The sequence below is a fragment of the Macrobrachium rosenbergii genome, chromosome 45 (genome assembly GCF_040412425.1).
Source record: "Macrobrachium rosenbergii isolate ZJJX-2024 chromosome 45, ASM4041242v1, whole genome shotgun sequence".
In the NCBI taxonomy this organism is placed as follows: Eukaryota; Metazoa; Arthropoda; class Malacostraca; order Decapoda; family Palaemonidae; genus Macrobrachium; species Macrobrachium rosenbergii.
This window is the reverse complement of record NC_089785.1, coordinates 32,528,260-32,545,759: the sequence shown is the minus strand read 5'-3', so window position 1 is coordinate 32,545,759 and position 17,500 is coordinate 32,528,260. Positions and strand designations below refer to the sequence as shown.

General features: G+C 38.0%; 1 protein-coding gene across 33 annotated transcripts in view; it reads left to right on the top strand.

Moving 5' to 3' along the window:
* The window catches only part of Itpr (Inositol 1,4,5,-trisphosphate receptor), a 226,011-nt gene that overhangs the window by 74,819 nt on the left and 133,692 nt on the right, over positions 1–17,500 (top strand). The gene's annotated exons all lie outside the window — the stretch shown is intronic.

Below are 17,500 nucleotides of genomic sequence, written 5' to 3'. Positions count from 1 at the left end.
GGTGAACGTGTTTGGGAATATTTAGAGTGTGCATGTGTTAGTGCTATGGTAATGGCGTTTATATGTATACATATATATACATATATATATATATATATATAATTTATATTTATATATGTATATATAATATATATATTTTTTATATATATTTATATATATTTGATTTATTTATATGTGTATGTATTTTATGGAGAGAGAGAGAGAGAGAGAGAGAGAGAGAGAGAGAGAGGAAAAGCAACTCGGTACAGGAAAGAAAAAGGCGCAATAAATAAGAGCAACAAAAAAAAAAACAACAAATATAGTGAAACAACAGAGTCAAATAAGGTATATAGCAAACAATGAGGTGAGACTCATGTCAGCCTGGACCAAAAAAAAAAAAAAAAAGTCAAAAGTGCGCCGAAGTTTCTTCAGCGCAATCGAGTTTTCTGTACAGCGCATAATCAAGACCACCGAAAATAGAACAAACTTTCTGTGGGCTCGGTATAATACTGAATGAGCCGCGGCCTATGAAACTTTAACCACGTCCCGGTGGTGACCTATCCTATATAGTTGCCAGATGTACGATTATGGCTAAATTTAACCTTAAATAAAATAAAAACTAGTGAGGCTAGAGGGCTGCGATTTGGTATGTTCGATGACTGTAGGCAGGACGATCAACGTACCAATTTGCATCCCTCTAGCCTCAATAGTGTTTAAGATCTGAGGGCGGACAGGAAAAGAGCCATCTCAGTAGTTTTCTTTGACAGAACCCTAAAAGGCATGTGCACCCAGGTTAGAGCGTCTGAAGCTCCAACGATAGGAAGACCGGATGAGGAAGATTGCTTCACAATTCGGTCAAAGGAGGAGTAAAACTAATGAACTGTGGCATTGAACCTCACATAAGCAAGGCCCCATAGGGGGATAGAGCCGTCAGTGCACCTCATGCGGTGCGCTGTATGCATTACTTAAGGTTCTTTGCAGCGTGCCTTCGGCCCCTGGCTGCAACCTCTTTCATTCTTTTGATTGTACCTCCGTCCATATTCTCTTTCTTCCATCTGACTTTGCACAACCCCCTAATAATTATTTCATAGTGCCTCAACCTCCTGTTACACCATTCAAACTTTTTACTCTCAATTTCCCTTTCAGCGCTGAATGACCTCATAGGTCCCAGCGCTCGCTTGACCTTCGGCTTAAATTCTCTATTCCATTTCATATTCCACATGAGGAAGGGAAGTAATAGAATTAACTTGATGCATACTGCTACGTGGGGAATAGATTACCTCAGGAAGACCTGAAAGCCGGGGATGATCGGAATGACGAAAGGCAATGCATGCAAAATGGCCTCCTTTAAACGACGGCGCCAGAGATTAATGGAAAGACCAGCGGTGATGAATGGAATAGAAGAGATTTGGTCAGCGATTTAAGATGCAAGTCAGCCGCTGTGGATCAGAAGGGGAGCGATGTTCAAAATTGAAGAATATCTATCTGGGGAGATCCTGTGCGCAGTTCAAGAAGAGGTAGACCGGGTAGCCTATATGTTTGTCAAAAGTGAATTTGCAATCGGGAATGACCAATTTGAATTTCAGATGAGTTGCATCTAATTGAAGAATCGCTCTCAGTGGGCACTCATTTTAGCTAAATCGTGTGTGTGTGTATGTATGTATATATATATACACATACACACACATGTATGTATATATGTATATATTAAGAGTAAATTTCCATAGCTTCAAAAGGTACAAACATTACCACAGGATCGGGGTTAGAGGTCTCTCTGGGACCCCAGGAATTATGATAGACGTAGTCTTTACGAAAAGTCACGTGACCTAGAAAAGAAACTAAGAAGAAGAAGGAGAAGAAGAAGAGGAGGAGAAGGAGGGCGAGGAAGAAAAAAGAGAAGAGAAGAGAAGAAGAAGAAGAGGAAGAAAAGAAGAAAGAGAAGAAGAAGCCTTGGATGAACCTCGTTGACGTTATCTGGGTTAGAAGACTTATCTGAGTTTTTGAGGAGCATTGAAAGACGAGAGAGAGAGAGAGAGAGAGAGAGAGAGAGAGAGAGAGAGAGAGAGAGAGAGAGAGAGAGTTTAAACCGGGTCATCAAGGACCTCATAGATATTTAGACACGTCGAAATTTTCTTGAGGGAGAGATACCTTGTCAAAGATTTTCCCAGAGAGAGAGAGAGAGAGAGAGAGAGAGAGAGAGAGAGAGAGAGAGAGAGAAATTCATAAGGGTAGAGAGAAAGAGAAACAAATTCTCAAGAGAGAGAGAGAGAAGCAGAAATTCATAAGAGAAGAGGGAAAAAGAGAAACAAATTCTCAGAGAGAGAGAGAGAGAGAGAGAGAGAGAGAGAGAGAGAGAGACTGGCTCTTCTTGTTCTGTCTTGTGTAGGCAATGTTTAGTTTTGCTTCTTTATGCATTTGTTCATTTTCGTGTTTTTTCTTCTCTCGTGTGTTTTCGTTCGTCTTTGTCCAAGTGGCTGCTGTTTGTGGGTCTTCTAAGGCCTGGCTTAGTTCATCACTGGTGTTATATATATATATATATATATATATATATATATATATATATATATATATATATATATATATATATATAATTTATATATATATTACATATATACATATGTATTTATATATAATGTATGTATACACTATATATGTACATATGTATGTGTGTGAGGTTGTTACATTTTTAATGATGACAGTACTACTCCCAATAATAGTTGTAATGTCTATTGTTGTCATTAAATTTTTTTGTTCTAGAACGTAAGAATATTTGCTCATGAAGTGATTGTGTGTGTGTGTGTGTGTGTGTCTGTGAGAGAGAGAGAGAGAGAGAGAGAGAGAGAGAGAGAGAGAGAGAGAGAGAGAGAGAGAGAGAGAGAAACACTTGTCATTTACCTGGTAGCGGAAGAAACTTCGAGATTATAGATCTGTGGCAGAATGACTACCGGTATTGATTGTATTTCGATAGAGCCCGTATGCCCACTTGAATAAACCTCCCTCCCCCCACCTCCACACAGCTGCCAGGCCTATTTACCTATCCTTAAACCGGAGGCCTTTGGGATGGGCATCTTAATGACCTTCCTATGAGGGAAAAATCATTGTCGATTGGGTCTGCAACCAACATTATTCCACTGACCACTTATTGACGTACTTAATTCATGTAGTAGAGGCCAGTATCTTTCCCCGGGCCTGGATTGAACGTAGAATCTCTTACCAATGAGGAGAGAGAGAGAGAGAGAGAGAGAGAGAGAGAGAGAGAGAGAGAGAGAGAGAGAGATAATGGTGCTGTGGGTATACAGGGTATTAGACAAGGTACCTATCATAGGTCTTGAACCAAAACAACTCTACGGTACGAAAACAACACCTTTCAACTATGTTGCTTTGTGTAATTACCTGTAAGGCTCTGTGTTTATACACAGTTAGCTGCTGCGCCCTTTACTCTCTCTCTCTCGCTCTCATGTAATCATATACTCTTACATATGCAATTCCATGCTCTATCCAACAATTATTTGCTCTTCCTTACCAGTTTTTGTGATGTGAGGTACATTTAGTTGTTCAGGTTCAAGCTGATGTTACTGGTGTGTGTGAGAGAGAGAGAGAGAGAGAGAGAGAGTATAAAAATGGATGAGTCAGGCATTGAAGGGTGCCCTCTTGAGACAAGCACACTTGGAGTATGAAGAGATGTGAGTGGGAAGGTTTGTTCTTGTTCGTAATAATATTAGATTTTCAGACTATAAAGAGAGTTTCAGTTTTTCGCAGCAGGAGGCAAAAAAGCACTGGTTATTATTATTATTATTATTATTATTATTATTATTCAGAAGATGAACCCTATTCATATGGAACAAGCCCACCAAAGGAGCCATTGACTTGAAATTCAATCTTCCAAAGAATATTATTATTATTATTATTATTATTATTATTATTATTATTATTATTATTATTATTATTATTATTATTATTATTGTTATTATTCAGAAGTTGAACCCTATTCATACGGAACAGGCTCACAGGAGTCACTGACTTGAGATTCAAGAACCTTCCAAAGAATATCATTGTGTTCGTCTGAAAGAAGCTACAGAAGTGAACAGGAAATGCAGAAAGAGGAGGTCAATTATTAGAAAAACAGAAAAATTAACAAATTACTGGGTCACTAGGGCCCACAGCGCAGATGTGGGAAGGAGGGGTCTGCTGGGTGTTACAGTGCTGCTGCTACTGCATTATGAAAAAAAATATTTTTTGTTTGTAAGCCCAGTGGCGCGTTGGAAACAATACAAGTAAAAAAATCGGAAGTTGAGAAGTTATGGAGGAACTGGTGGTAGGTCCTTAAACTAAGTGGATGGAGTACTGAATACGGTTCACATAATATGCAACCATTCTGAAGCCTGCGATATACTACAGGGTAACGGTTCACAAATGAGACCGGAAAAGCCATTAATTTTATGTGATTTTCACCCTTAATCACAATCTTAATGGAATTTGATCACTACTATGTTTATTTCCAAAACAAGTTTTTATTGGACACTACTTCGATGGGTAACCATCAATGGCCTCTTCAGAGAGAGAGAGAGAGAGAGAGAGTGGAATTGAAGGAGAGGAATGTGCTTTTCCAGGTTGTTCAATACTAATTTCGTGTCAGGTCTCAGGAGAACAGATAAGAACTGGCAGAGAGAGAGAGAGAGAGAGAGAGAGAGAGAGAGAGAGAGAGAGAGAGAGAGAGAGAGAGAGGCTGCTGGAAGTATGATAGAAAAAATTCTGAGGTGGTGGGAAATGAAGGTGGTAATGAATTATTATCTCTCTCTCTCTCTCTCTCTCTCTCTCTCTCTCTCTCTCTCTCTCTCTCTCTCTCTCTCTGCTCTAGTTGTTTTGCATGGTTATAAATGTTTGTATGTTGAGGATATTCATTTAAACAGTTTTATGTTTAAATAAATGTCCAGTTTAGTTTAAATAAAGGGAGTTTGTGTTAGTAATTCAATCACGAATATTAAACCGAATTATTATTATTATTATTATTATTATTATTATTATTATTATTATTATTATTATTATTATTATTATTATTATTATTAGGTGGCGTTTAGATGTTATAAGCTAATAAGCCGATTAACTTTGTAAACACGCTTTCACAGATTAGTGTTCTCATTTATTAGAAAAACTTGAACAAAAAATAATATTCAGATAAAAGGCAGATATTTGAGAGTGTCGTCTGCTGTAAACAGCTGAGTGCGTCGTGTCGTCTGCTACAGATGCAGACGACGTAGATTTTAGCGTGATCTTATTTTGGCGTGATGTATGCTGTAGTTGAAGGCAGTTCACCGCACATTGGTATGTCATCTGCTCTGTTTTTGTGAGGTATGCTATTGTGATAGAGAGCATTGTTTATTTGTCCTTTGTTGCGATGGAGAGGACTTTGGTGGTTCTGTTTCAAATGTAGAAGTAAGCTGTTAAGGAGCTTGTTGCCGTGGAGGTTGAATTTGCATGAAGAGGAAAGCCGGTAGTCAAGAGGGAGTGCCTATACTTTCTCGTAGAAGTCTTAACTCGATTTATGGAAGCTTGGATAATCATGGGAAAAGTGAAGAAAGTCTAATTCTCTTACAGTATTTTTCTTCAGTTCAAGTTACTGAAGTGTACACTCAACATAGTTTCCTTTAATTATTTTATTATTTTTTATAAGTTTTATATATATATATATATATATATATATATGTGTGTGTGTGTGTGTGTGTGTATTTATGTATATTTGTTGTCAGTTGCATATACTCAGATCTTAATGTTAATATTGTATGTACTCTCATTTTTCATATACGATCACACACTCCTGTATAAGCTTGCTTTAAAGGTTCTTACCCGTGTAACTCATTTTAGGAGAATATTTATTCCAATGCATGTGTAAATGACGAAGCAACCTGTACGTGAGAGAGAGAGAGAGAGAGAGAGAGAGAGATATGACTGCGTCACGACCGCTTCTGATAGCTATCATTACATTCACGCGTGTATCCACAATGGTACATATTTTCCCTTCTCTTCTCTCTCTCTCTCTCTCTCTCTCTCTGTTCACGAGAGAAATATGTATACTTTTTCCATTACCGCTCGCATCTCACTCCTAAGGTGTGATGCAAATTGAAGGCGTTAAAAGTGTCTATGCATCGACTATTTGAGATGGAGTTGCGAGCCCCGACATATGATCCAACAGGGAGGAGATATTTACATCAGTGGCTTTGGTCTCTACTTGGATGGGTGCCCACTAATAAATGCGAGACGCCAGTAGTATTTGAGCTCCCTGTGTTTGTTGTGAGAGGGAAGAGGGGTGGGGGGGGGGTCACAGTGAGGCTTGTCAAGCCATCTGAGTGAGCATGAGGTTAGAATTGTTCTCATCTGTCATCTTTAATGTTTATAGTTAATATGACACTGATATTTTTTATTTGTCTTTTTTATTTATATTGTTTTTTGTTTAGCACAGCAAATATATCCGATTATCTGTTTGTAGACGTTTATCATACGTCATGTGATGTACTCAAAATCCAACGTTTCCGATTGGTTAAGAGACGGCTGTGCTATTGCGTCATCGATCCATGACGTCACTGATCAGTGACGTCACACAAACGATTGCGTCATTGACACCGCCCCACTGCACTGGTTCAGAATCAGCTGTGCTGGGAATAAATGTATACCCCATTATTATTACGTTCTTATCGCTTTAAGGAAGACCAAAAAAGGATGAAAAGAGGTATGCATAGAAGTGCGTGCAGCCACCCTCAAGGCGCTTGTTGCGAGCGGGGTGATGTCAAAAACGAGGCACGACAGATAACATTGTGACCAACAGCAAGCAAACTTCGGTGAGGAAAGGTCAGAGGTCGTCCGCTATTCTGGCATTGATATGCACTGAATAAGCGGATAAGCGCCTTCTGCGGACCGATAAATAAATAAGCGATTATCGTCGCCGGGCTTTGGGTGACAAAGCCTTGGGCTTCCTCCATTCAGTCGGCCTGGATCGATAGAGAGGTATTAATTAATGCGTGTGGGTTTTCAATGCAATCATTGATACATTGTCTCCTGGCGTTCATTAGGACTGGTGTTTTGAGTATTATCATTGAAAAAGCTTAGGGGTGGTGTGTGTGTTGGTGCAGGTCGCATGTGGTCCCCCCCCCCTCTCTCTCTCTCTCTCTCTCTCTCTCTCTCTCTCTCTCTCTCTCTCTCTCTCTCTCTCTCTCTCTATATATATATATATATATATATATATATATATATATATATATATATATATATATATAGATGCATAGGTACATCTCTCTCTCTCTCTCTCTCTCTCTCTCTCTCTCTCTCTCTCTCTCTCTCTCTCTCTCTCTCTGTTGCGTTACCTCAGGAATGTAAACAATTTTGTAAAGTGTTGATGCTTCTGATAGTTTTACAGCAGCCTGGTACTATGACTGCAAGGGCTGGTTCATGTAAAGCCGGAGAATTTCAGGCACTGAGAGAGAGAGAGAGAGAGAGAGAGAGAGAGAGAATACCAACTCCTCCCAGCATGGCCTGAGGTTCTGTCAACTTTATCCGCAACCTACGACCTTTTGATCCATAACTTCCAAAGAAAAAAAAAAGAAAAAAAAAAAAAGGAAATGAAATTCCCATCTCACTTCAAACACGAACGCAGAAACAGACCGAGTAATCAATCTCCTGAAATACATCTTATTCGATGTTGTGTTGTTGTGTTCGTCAAGGGAACGCGTCTATTCGTTTCTTGAATATAGCAGGTTATTATAGTTAGTGTATACACTCGTTGCTGCCTGCACCAGATCGCTAAGGTCTGTTACAAGTATTGAATTCCAGGGTTCTCTCTCTCTCTCTCTCTCTCTCTCTCTCTCTCTCTCTCTCTCTCTCTCAGTAGCAAGTCAAGTCCAGTGAAGGGCAGGGGAGGTTCTGTCCCAAAACCGCCTGGACTTCACCGAAGGCCTTATCATGACCCATTGCTTATGACGTTAAAGCAGGCATATGACATTAAAAGTGCATTTTCAATGACCCTTCCCCTTTATCCGGTCTTGGGAGAGGCAGAAGTTTAAAAGAAGTGTTAAAGAGATTTTGGTAGTTAAAAAAAAAAAAAAAATAAAAAGTACGCTTCCCACTTCAGCACTTAAAAATGCACTTAACACTTCAACACTTGAAGCTTTATAAGGGAGCAGTGCAGGATCATTGTGTTAATTCGACGGAACAGGAATTTCTCACGGCTCGTTTCGTTCGCTCTTTTCTGACAGAGAGAGAGAGAGAGAGAGAGAGAGAGAGAGAGAGAGAGAGAGAGAGAAAGAGAGAGAGAGAGAGAGAGAGAGAGATGTGAGTGTTTATGCTCCTTATATGGTTGGAGAATTCTAATCCTTCGGGCCAGCCCTAGGAGAGCTGTTAATCAGCTCAGTGTCTGGTTAAACTTAAGGTATACTTTTCCACCTATGAGTGTTTATGCTCCCTGTGTGGTTGCCTATTCTCCACCTATGAGCGTTTATGCTCCTTATGTGGTTGCCTATTCTCCACCTATGAGTGTTTATGCTCCTTATGTGGTTGCCTATTCTCCACCTATGAGTGTTTATGCTCCTTATGTGGTTGCCTAGTCTCCACCTGTGAGTGTTTATGCTCCCTATGTGGTTGCCAAGTCTCCACATATAAGTGTTTATGCTCCCTATGTGGTTGCCTAGTCTCCACCTGTGAGTGTTTATGCTCCCTATGTGGTTGCCTAGTCTCCACCTTTGAGTGTTTATGCTCCCTATGTGCTTGCCTAGTCTCCACCTGAGATTTATGCTCCCTATGTGCTTGCCTAGTCTCCACCTGAGATTTATGCTTCCTATGTGGTTGCCTAGTCTCCACCTGAGATTTATGCTCCCTATGTGCTTGCCTAGTCTCCACCTGAGATTTATGCTCCTATGTGCTTGCCTAGTCTCCACCTGAGATTTATGCTCCCTATGTGCTTGCCTAGTCTCCACCTGAGATTTATGCTCCTATGTGCTTGCCTAGTCTCCACCTGAGATTTATGCTCCCTATGTGCTTGCCTAGTCTCCACCTGAGATTTATGCTCCCTATGTGCTTGCCTAGTCTCCACCTGAGATTTATGCTCCCTATGTGCTTGCCTAGTCTCCACCTGAGATTTATGCTCCCTATGTGCTTGCCTAGTCTCCACCTGAGATTTATGCTCCCTATGTGCTTGCCTAGTCTCCACCTGAGATTTATGCTCCCTATGTGGTTGCCTAGTCTCCACCTGAGATTTATGCTCCCTATGTGGTTGCCTAGTCTCCACCTGAGATTTATGCTCCCTATGTGGTTGCCTAGTCTCCACCCGTAAGTGTTTATGCTCCCTATATGGTTTCTTAGTGGCCACCTGTGAGTGTTTAGTTTCCATCAATGCTCCTTGAATAATTGTTGAACCTCCACCTCTGTTGTGTAGTTTCTTTTTCCCAAGAGTAATATTTTCCTGTGTTTGGTCACCATGTTTAGTCTCATTTCGGATGAAAACGACTCGTGTTTTTGTTTAGTCTCATTGTAAGATTTTATGCCCACCTAAAAGTGTTTAGTCTCCTCGGCTTCATTAGATCCATTGTTTATATATGCACCTTTTATTCGACTCTCTGTTTGCTCTCGTCTTTCAATAGGCCCTGCGACCTTGGAGGCTCTTTATCTGCCCTCTGAGAGAGAGAGAGAGAGAGAGAGAGAGAGAGAGAGAGAGGTGGGGGGTGATGGCTGCTGCCACGCAGATGCCCAGGGAACAAACATGGGCATGACTTGAGGTAACCGTTTGGTTCTCTATCTTTGGGCAAACAATTTCTCTCTCTCTCTCTCTCTCTCTCTCTCTCTCTCTCTCTCTCTCTCTCTCTCTCTCTCTCTCTCTCACACACAACACATCTCTAATTTTACTTCATTAACCAGTTCCCCTGACAGGATAATCCGGATAAAAAAGATACAGAATATTAGTTACTTCTGACACGCACACAGGCTCATCAGCAGTGTGTTGAAACTCCCTACACACACTGCGCCACTCTCCTCGGTCTTGGGTGCCCTCACTTCCTGTATGATAAAGTTCTGCCTTTCTATTACCTCTTTCATTCCATCTAACCCCCTTTTCCTAGGTATTTTTTTTTTTTTACCCTCTTCCTTCCTAAGAGATATAAATCATTATTCCATAAAGGAGTGTTGGCTCAACAGTTCATTCATACTTCCCAACTTGACTTTTATAGAAACCCCAGATCTCCTTGCTGTATTTTAGATCATAATTGACATATAGGTTAACTGTAGCTGATGTTTGCAGATGATGTAGTACAGATTGGTGATTGTGAAGAGAAACTGCAGAAACTCATAGAATACTGAATGTTTGCAAGAGGAGAGCGATGGAAGAATGAATGTATTTGGTTTTTATAAGCATTTGTTAGTAGGCTGAGTATAATGGATTACGGTTTGATGTGGTCTGTTCATGTGGAAGGAATGGAAGACTACTAGTACAGTAGCTTAGAATTTCTTGGCTTTACAAGTAGTTGTCATTTGCATAGATGAAATCTGGATACGGCAGTGACTGCTCTCTTGTTTTCCTCAGGAGCCACCATCTGTTAAAGGAAACTGCTTGATGTTTGTGGCTCTATATATATATATATATATATATATATATATATATATATATATATATATATATATATATATACATACATACATATTATATTTATGTATAAAAAACACGATAATTTATTTGTTAGCCAAAGTGTAATTCATTTAAATGCATGAAAACAATATTTAAAGTTTTCAGAAACAGAAAAAGTCTTATGAAATCAGAATCATTTTTATATCTAAGATAATAACATATTACATTTATTTTGTCTTATTCAGTTGAAAGAATAATCAGAATTAGCGTGCTGGATAAAAGGAGCAACAGAAGAGTATTAATGCTCGCTTACTCTTGTGGACAAATAATTTCTAGTCTGGCCAGGATATTATTTTCTTGTCGCAGTCTCGACGTGGAATTGTGTAGAGGCAGTTTGTAGACGGGAAATATTTTTTATTGGTTTTTATTTAGAGTATTTTAGTTTTTCGAATATTCACAGTATTTTAGCTTTTCCAATATTTAAAGTATTTTAGCTTTTCGAAAGCTATTTTAACGTCAGAATATTATTATAGTATTTTAGATGTTTTATAAAAAATTCAGAAGACATTTCCGAAAGCTTAAGAAATTCTTGAAAGTATGAATGAATGAATTGTCAATATATATATATATATATATATATATATATATATATATATATATATATATATATATATATATATATAAATAAAGGTTGCAGTAACGGTATTTTGAAGTTTCCTCCAAACTTCCATTACCTCGAGGAGGTTTCCTGTACTAGGAAATAGAGGTAAGAAAGAGGCAAGAATGATTCCCCCGTCAAAAACTTCTTTAGGTATATCGAAGATTAAAGTAACAGAATCTCTCGAAGACCCGAAGATTCGCCTACACTTCCATTACCTCGAGGAGGTCTCCGGAGGTAAGGAAGAGGTAAAAGGAAGAAGGAAGAGGTAGAAGGATAAGTGGCGGTGTTCCTTCCATCCCCCTTCAACTTGAAACGCGGGGGCTATAAATAACCACTTCAGACTTCTCTTCTCTCTGATGCCACTTCAATACTCCTTTTACCGGAGGGGTTCCATGGTCGGGGAGGAGGGGAAGGGATAATCGCTTTTTATATATATATATATATATATATATATATATATATATATATATATATATATATATATATATATAATGTGTGTATGTATATGTATGTATGAGAGAGAGAGAGAGAGAGAGAGAGAGAGAGAGAGAGAGAGAGAGAGAGAGAGAGAGAGAGAGTAAATATCTCTTAAAGTCTTTGTATATTGTTCCTCCGTGGTCAAATATTGTTTGTATGGAAATTGTTTTATTTGTGACCAAATGTATACCAAGGACTATTTTTTATGGCTCCCTTTTTTATGGTCACCCATCCAAATTGAGACCAGATCCCAGCATTTGTCAATTTCATCAATCTTATAATCTGGTTCATTTTCTGTTTGTCCTAAAATTTCATTGTGTATTTTTAATATCAATGCTTAGACAATTGATAACAGTTCTTCTGTCACTTCCTCTGATCTGGATGAAAGTTCGTAGGTTATGATTATTTTCCTCAAAAATTTTGGACCCTCGCTTCTTTTTGAAGATCGCCCATCAAAATTTGAGCATATAGATCATTCTACTTGAATTTACTATTGGCCCTGACCGCTATCTTAAGGTCACAGGAGAATTCAGAGCCTGACGAATGATTTACTATATGCTGCAATTATTATTATTATTATATGATGTAAGCATGGTGCAGAATACATGTATTTTGAGTCTTATTTTGAGAGAGAGAGAGAGAGAGAGAGAGAGAGAGAGAGAGAGAGAGAGAGAGAGAGAGAGTCCGTTCTCATCACCTCTTGACGGTCTGGATCCATCAGAGTGCCACCTTCACACGATGGCACCTCCATCAGTCACCATCTGCCACACACCTTTTTTTCCCCAGATGGTGCCAAAATAGACATGTGACCTTGACCTTTGCACCCTGGCCTAATTTGCCTCCAACCTGGGCTTTAAAGAAAGGGTCTCACGTCAAGTCATATCAGCCTGGTTGTTAATTCGCCCCCTCTCTCTCTCTCTCTCTCTCTCTCTCTCTCTCTCTCTCTCTCTCTCTCTCTCTCTCTCTCATAAACGTTTGCGACGGGAAACGTTCATTGATCGACCTTGTTCGACCTGATGTTCAGTGAGATGAGAAACATTTGATAGAAGATGCAAAAGTCGACATTATCTCATGCTGACCTCAACCTTTGACCTTTTTCGACCTCCAAAATCAATAAGGAGAGGTCCTGAAGCATCTGTCCATCCATTCATTTACCCACCAGGGAACGTATGGCATCCTTCCATCCTTCAAAGGACCTCATCCCCGGAGTGAAGTCTCGAGAGGGAGAGAATTTCAAAGAAAAACGACACAGGAGCGAACACCCTTCCTCCCTTCCCCTACCTCTCCTCGATTAGTATTATTATTATTATTATTATTATTATTATTATTATTATTATTATTATTATTATTATTATTATTATTATTATTATTATTCAGTAGATGAAACTCATTCATATGGAACAAGCTTCCAAGGAATAAGGTGTTCATTAGGAAAAAGTAAAAGGAAGTTGAGGGAATTACGTAAAGGAGAAACCCCACTTACTAAAAAAAGAAAGAAAAATAAATTAATATATAGTTAAATAGATAAAAATGTATTAAAATGCAAAGAGAATAGTATTACGGGCGTAACTGGATTGCGTCTTGGCTTGAACTTCTGAAGTTCCAACTGCACGACATCTCGAATCGTCTGGATGACATCATACTGATGTCGTATTCAGTATTGGTGTGAAAGGTCACGGGGCAAGCTTTTGCCATAATGGATAGAATAAATATCTACTCGTTGCCTAAATAGTTAAGGGTTTCCTGCGTTGGTGGCGCCACATCAATGGCCCTCGTTAGGCCATTTTGGATCCTTAAAGCCTTATTGTCCTCAGGAGGCCGTTTTGGATTCCTGAAGCCTAATTGTCTTCGGGAGGCCATTTTGGATTTCTGGAGCCTTATTGTCCTCTGGAGGCCATTTTGGATTTCTGAAGCCTTATAGTCCTTGGAATGGCTCCGTTTTGACAACTGTCGGGTCTGGACGGATTCGTTGTTAGTGTTTGTGCGTACCGTATGACTGATATACTGGAACATGCACAATATGTATTTTTATATAAGACTAATATAATGGAAAGTGCAAAATATATTTTTTTATATGCGAACTCATATATACCATTGAGTTACACAGTGCATTTGTGTGTGTGTGTGTATGTGAGAGAGAGAGAGAGAGAGAGAGAGAGAGAGAGAGAGAGATTCTTCAAAGGACCTTGCAAGTCAAAGACAGTCCTTTTGCAGTTCTGCGTTTAATGTCACCATGGGATTCCAGTGACACCCTAAGGTTGTGCTACCTGACAGACCAAAGCTCTCTCTCTCTCTCTCTCTCTCTCTCTCTCTCTCTCTCTCTCTCTCTCTTCTTCTTCTTTGTTTTGTAAGTCACGTTTTCTCTGTATTCTTCCTCTCTCTCTCTCTCTCTCTCTCTCTCTCTCTCTCTCTCTCTCTCTCTCTCTCTCTCTCTCTCTCTCTCTCTCTCTTCCTTCCTTCCTTCCTGGAGAGATTTTAATTACAGGTTTCTATGGCCTTTTCGCTGAGATCGAAAAAAATGGAGGGAATCTGCCTAATTAATCTAATCCTGGAGCTTAATTTCCTTAAATGAATCTCTCTCTCTCTCTCTCTCTCTCTCTCTCTCTCTCTCTCTCTCTCTCTCTCTGAAGCCATCAGTTGATTGGTTTCCTTTATGTAAGTTTGAAGACGCCGAAATACTCTATAGAGGCGCCATGCTCTATTGTTTTAGTTGTGGGACTTATTGTCTTAGTTGTGAGACTTATTGTGCTGGGTTTGGAATGTAAATTCAGTGTTGACTAATCATTATTTGTTCAGTAATTTTTTTTTCTAATAATTTTCCCAAATTTAGTGATATGTTTATATCATTACTTCTCTTCGTTTTCACTTAGCAAGTTCTTTACTCCTTAGGATTGCCCTATACGAAGGCTTAATAATAATAATAATAATAATAATAATAATAATAATAATAATAATAATAATAATAATAATAATAATAATAATCTCATGAGTCACAAAAAGGTGAAGAAATCCACAATGGTGTAAGTGTAAATATATATTAAAAATATACGCAAAGCAAGAGCTTTCGAGAACCTGATCGAAAGCTCTCGTTTTGTTTATCTTTCTAATATATATTTACACTTACACCATTGAGGATTTCTTCACTAATAATAATAATAATAATAATAATAATAATAATAATAATAATAATAATAATAATAATAATAATAATAATAAGTATTAAAATTCATATTAGACTTGACATTGTCTACACTTGGTGCTAACCTTGGATGGTATGTGCCCTCCCATTAGTCAGGATTTCCCATCCCAACCCTCTCTTATATTACCGTCATTGTAGGCAGGATAGGCACGCTACATATAATAACCAAGAGATTTAGAAAAATCTGTCTGTCTGTCAGTCACTGTATGACGCGCTTACCTTGTCATTGCAATCCTTAATTTAGTGTCCCCTTACAGGGTTAGTGCCATCATTGCACCTCACGCGGTGCACTGTAGGCATTACTCGAGGTTCTTTGCAGCGTGACACCTTCGGCGGGTAGCCGCAGCCCCTTTCATTCCTCTTACTGTGCCTCCGTTCATATTCTCTTTCTTCCATCTGACTTTGCACAATCTCCTATCAATTGTTTCACATTGCAACTGGTAAAGGTTTTCCTCCTGTTGCACCTTGAAGCCCCTTTTACTCTGTCTCCGTTTCAGCGCGAATGACCTCACAGGTCCCAGCGCTTGGCCTTTGGCCAAGATTTTATATTCATTTCCAATTCCTGTTTGCAGTTGAAGGGATTTCAAACTTGGAGTGAGAAAATGTTGCGATTGCAATATTATTCGCAGGCATATTAAGACTTGCCTTTATTTCGATGACATTCTCCACTTGGAATCGCCAATTATGAATGTACAGTATTTATTCTTTGGGGAAAAAAGTCTGTTCATAAGAAAACGAAAGGCTTTCTTCTCAAAAGAATGGTTGTGTCATTTGTAGAAGCTAAATTTCAAGTTAATGGCCCCAGTGGGCTTGTTCCGTTTGAATAGGATTCTTCTCCTGAATAATAATAATAATAATAATAATAATAATAATAATAATAATAATAATAATAATAATAATAATAAATAGTTATGCTTTTTCCTGAACATTGTACACTTTTTTTAAAAGAAAATACGTGTTTATATCTTAAAGTAAAAATGTGTTTTAGAAGCGCAACCAACAAAAGCGTTTCTGTTTGTTTTCGCAAAAACATCCTGTTTCGCTGTGTGGCCCATTGTGCCTTGTTACCTTGTTTCCGTTGCATCAGTGTGCTCTTTTTTGTGCATTTTGCAACTCCTCTAACTTTTATTTACAGTTACACTTGTACTGTCATTCATTTTACGTTGCATTGAGCAATATCAGCCAGCCCTATGAGAGCTGTCAGTGGTCTGGTTAAACTATTTGTCACGGTGACATTGAACCCCATAGGGAGTTAGTGCCGTCAGTGCACCTCATGCGGTGTACTGTTGGCATTACTTAAGGTTCTTTGCTGTGTCCTTTAGACCCCTAGCTGCAACCCCTTTCATTCCTTTTACTGTACCCCCATTCTTATTCTTTTTCTTCCATCTTGCTTTCCAATCTCTCCCAATAATTGTTTCAGTATTTTTTTCACCGCTGAATGATCTCGTAGGTCCCAGAACTTGGGGAATTGCTAAAGGTCTGGGAAAGGTCCCTCGTTGGGAACAACTGATCTAAACAAATTGTTTTTCGTTTTGCACAATAATTAAACCTCCTACTTCAGTGTAAGACTTCGTTATTGGCTCTGTTGATAAAGCCAGTGTTTGAGCTCTTGATGTTAGTAAAAGCAGGACCATCGAGGCTTGGAGGAAGTTCCAGAGCATCACCCGTGTCACTGCTCCACCCACAAAAATGACCAAATTTTAACAGGTCAAGTTTAGGTGCACATTGTTCAAGATTATTATTATTATTATTATTATTATTATTATTATTATTATTATTATTATTAAGTTTAGATGCACATTGTTCAAGATTATTATTATTATTATTATTATTATTATTATTATTATTATTATTATTATTATTATTATTATATTTCGGTAAAAATGTGGATGTTAAATTCTCATTTTAGCATTTTAAATTAAACTGCTTTTTCATTTACGTCTTATTTTACAGTTACATTTCTATATATTTTTTCTATTAATTTATATTATTTTTTTCTTTTCTAGTAAGTGATCTCTTCTTTCTGTATTCCCTATCACCTTCTCTTGTTCTTTCAAATGAACATCATAATATTCTCTGGAAGCTTGAATTTCAAGCCAGTGGCCCCTGTGGTGGGTTTGTTCCATATGAATGGGATTTGCCTTCCGAATAATAATAATAATAATAATAATAATAATAATAATAATAATAATAATAATAATAATAATAATAATAATAATAATAATAATAAAATAATAATAATGGTGAGGAAATTCACAGTGGTGTAAGAGGCAGGTTCTCGAAAGCTCTCGGTTATATATATATATATATATATATATATATATATATATATATATATATATATATATATATATATATATATATATATATATATATATATATACTATATTTCTAATATATATTTACATTTACACCATTGTGAGTTTCTTCACCATTTTGTTATTATTATTATTATTATTATTATTATTATTATTATTATTATTCAGAAGATAACCCTTTTTCATATGGAAAAAACCACATGGACCTTTGACTTGAAATTCAAGCTTCGAGAGAATGCTGTTGTGAGATTTTTATGATTAATAAT